This window comes from Alligator mississippiensis, chromosome 3 (genome assembly GCF_030867095.1).
Source record: "Alligator mississippiensis isolate rAllMis1 chromosome 3, rAllMis1, whole genome shotgun sequence".
Lineage (NCBI taxonomy): Eukaryota > Metazoa > Chordata > Crocodylia > Alligatoridae > Alligator > Alligator mississippiensis.
Window position 1 is genome coordinate 72,134,669 of NC_081826.1, and position 3,689 is coordinate 72,138,357.

The following is a 3,689-nucleotide window of genomic DNA, read 5'->3' on the forward strand; positions in this document are numbered from 1 at the left end:
AAAAAATATGTCAACTTTTAACATTTTGGCCAACTTTAGTATTTGCTTTCCCAGGTATATTGGCATGATTCTCTTCAACTGTCCAGTCACATTTATTTTGTATCCAGGAGAGCAGAAGAATGTGGTAGGGGTAGAAAATGCAACTTATTAAAGCAGAACTGAGCTCCTCCTGCCCCACCCCCCTCTTCTTGGCCCTTCGCCCAAAATAATTGCCTGCCCCTTTTGTAGTATCACATGTAGTGCTACAGGGAGAGCTTTTAGTCCTTCAGCATCCCACAATCAGCTGTGCTCCCTTTCCCCCGCCCCTGCCAAGGGATTACCATCTCCAAAGTAGGGAAGGAGTGGGAAGGGAGAACAGTTGACTCCGTGACAGCCTGCAGAGAGCAGAACACCAGCTCATCCAGGACCTTGGTCTGCAGCTCTGTTCATCATGGTGAGCTGTCAGAGCTGGGCATGGGAAGCATCAGGTCTGCTTGGGGACCCTGCTCCCACCATGATGGTGGGGACCAGTGCTGCTGTCCCTGCAGCAGCAATGGCAGAGAAGGCAGTAGGAACAGCTGTTGTCCTATGGTGGCAGCAGTAGGGACAGCTGCTGCTGCTGTGAGGATAGATAATTACTAGCATCCTGCCTGATCCTCCTTCCCCAGCAGGGGAGAGGGCAGGCTCACTGAGAGGCTCCCCTAGGAAGTGAGGTGGGCAGAGTGGGTAAAGGAGCACTTAGTGGCAACTTTGTAGTGCTCCAGCCAAGGGGCTCTGAATATGTGGCCACCCCTCCCTCCTCGCCCTATGTTTTTGTAGCATTACTGTAACCCGTGCCAGCAGGCTGAGCTGGGCGATATGTCAGATTCCAGATCCTCAGGGTGCCTGTAACCCTGGCAACCCCCTCAGGCAGGTCTGCAGGCTGAGGTGTCCCGTGGAAAGGTGTGTCCCTCACTCTCACCACCCAAGAATTTATTATAAACCCAATAAACAAATTGGTTTCTTTATTATGTAAAACTATATAAGGAAAATAAATGATTAATCAAGAGAAGAAACATATATAATATCAATAGTTTATAACAAAACCAACAATTTGAATAGAATTTACAACTGCAACAATAGGGGAATAATTCCAAGACACTGGGTGGTCCCATTTGCATCAAACAATCCGAATAATTGAATTCACCTGGTTACAACCCTTTAAAACAGTTTCCCTCCCATACTCCTGGGTTGATTTCCCTCTAGTCACAATCCTCCTCCTCATTACAATAAATGGCAACACAGCTTTAACTATGGTCCACCACTAGGTGGCCAAGGCAAGGCTTCTGTTGCTTTGGTGAAAGTGGACTCCTTAGTCTTTCTTGGGTGTACTTGGTAGCTGTGTTGGTCTGAGACAAAAAGACATACAAAAAACTAGAACTCGTGGTTTCAAAATGATACCTTTTATTAGACCAACTGGAAAATGGCAAGAAAATTGTCCTTTTCTGCAAGCTTTCGGGATCAAAGTCCCTTCGTCAGGCTCTGGGGAAAGTGTAGATGGTACAAGATGGTAAAAAGTTCCCATAGGTAGGAAATAAACTTCATTTTTGCACAGAGGGAGTTGAAGATGGAAGTCTGTCCCTCTGGATCCATGAGAATGTCTTTGTGAGCTGTGTTGAGTAGCTCTTTGATGTGTTGATCAGGTAGAACTCCTTCCCTGAAGGTGTCTGATGGGAGGCAGGGTGGCAAAAAAAAGTCCTTGTTGTTCTGCAATGAAGTTTAAAATCCAGATTTTGGAACCACGAGTTCTAGTTTTTTGTATGTCTTTTTGTCTCAGACCAACACGGCTACCAAGTACACCCCTGAAACATGGAAGATGCCGAATTTTAGCCGCTTTTGGATTTTAAACTTCATTGCAGAACAACAAGGACTTTTTTTTGCCACCCTGCCTCCCATCAGACACCTTCAGGGAAGGAATTCTACCTGATCAACACATCAAAGAGCTACTCAACACAGCTCACAAAGACATTCTCATGGACCCAGAGGGACAGACTTCCATCTTCAACTCCCTCTGTGCAAAAATGAAGTTTATTTCCTACCTATGGGGACTTTTTACCATCTTGTACCATCTACACTTTCCCCAGAGCCTGACGAAGGGGCTTTGATCCTGAAAGCTTGCAGAAAAGGACAATTTTCTTGCCATTTTCCAGTTGGTCTAATAAAAGGTATCATTTTGGAACCACAAGTTCTAGTTTTTTGTATGTCTTTTAGTCTTTCTTGGCAACTCAGTGTAAAGACAAGTCTCCAATCAGCCACTGCAGGTAATGGGCTTCGTTTCTTTAGTTTTCCTTATGAAACAATACACCTCCTGCAAACACTATAAGAGTTAAGTGTCCCCTCACACACCTGCGTGGGTCTGGGGTTCTCACAGCATGCTCCGTCTCTGGGCTGTCTCTCTCCCTCAGCACCTCCACAGGCAGACACGGGATTCCCTCTGCAGGTCTCTGGTCCCGCAGTAGGAGCCTTTCTAGTTTCTTGCAGCTCCCAGCCAGCTTACCAACCCCTCCTCATTCTTTCCCTGGGTATCTGTGTCCCTGATTGCACAGCTCTGACTTGGGTAGGGAATCAGCTTCCCCTGGGATGACTCAGACTCTCCTGTGTCCTGATGACCTACCAAGAAACAACAAGAACATTCAGGGACAAAATCAGGAAGGCAAAGGTAAAGAACGAGCTGTATCTGGAAAGGGAAGTTAAAGACAATAAGCAGAGGTTTGGAAGGAAACGGCTGAGGAGATCTTGGAGCTCTTGACAACGATATTCATAAAGCTGTGGGAGACAGGTGAGATTCCAGAAGTCAGCAAAAGGGACAACATAGTACACATCTTTAAAAAAGGCAAAAAGGAGGACCAGGGGGACTACAGACAGATTAGCCTCAGCTTAAAATTTGGGAAGTTACTGGAGCATATCCTAAGGATGGCCGTTTGTAAACATCTAGAGGAGAGGCTGATCACAAGCAGCCAGCATGGATTTCCTTTTTTGACTGGATCTCCTTCTTTGACCAAGTCATTACTTTTGTGGATGAAGGGAATGCTATGGATACAGTGTATCTGGGCTTCAGCAAGCATTCTGACAAGGTCCCACATGACTTTCTCATAAACAATTGGAGACGTGGGCTAGACACAATTACTATAAGGTGGATAGACAACTGGCTCAATAGCCACAAGGAGAGGGCAATTATAAATGGATCCATGTCAGCAAGCAGGAAGTTTTGAGTGGAGTCCCACAAGGATCTGTCCTGGGCCCACTGCTGTTCAACATGTTTATTGAGCTGGATGCTACAATTAGAGAACTGCTTGAATAAATTTGCAGACAGCGTCAAACTGGGAAGGACTGCAAATGCTGGAGGACAGGTGAACAATTCAGAAGGAACTTGGCAGACTAGAACCTGGCTTGGAACTAGTAGGAAAAATTTCAGTGCTGGCAGATTCAAGGTGCTATACCTTGGGGACAAATACAAATACAAAATGAGTGACAACTGACTGGACAGCAGTATTATGGAGAAAGATCTGGGAATCTTGGTAGATTAGACTTAATCTGAGTTGCAGCAAATGTGATTTTGATGCATACATAAAAGTATGAGGTGTAAGACATAGGATGTGATACTACCTCTTTAGTATCCAGAGGTAAAAAGAAAAGTGGGAAAAACCCCAGAGCAGCACACACGAAGCCAG

The 3,689-nt window shown here is 45.5% G+C and overlaps 1 long non-coding RNA gene across 1 annotated transcript; it reads left to right on the plus strand.

Moving 5' to 3' along the window:
- The first annotated feature begins 325 nt into the window (after positions 1 to 325).
- On the plus strand, positions 326 to 2,203 carry LOC132249081 (uncharacterized). Its single transcript, XR_009460474.1, has 2 exons — positions 326 to 433; positions 1,796 to 2,203. It is a non-coding gene; the product is annotated as an uncharacterized LOC132249081 (long non-coding RNA).
- Positions 2,204 to 3,689: the final 1,486 nt, after the last annotated feature.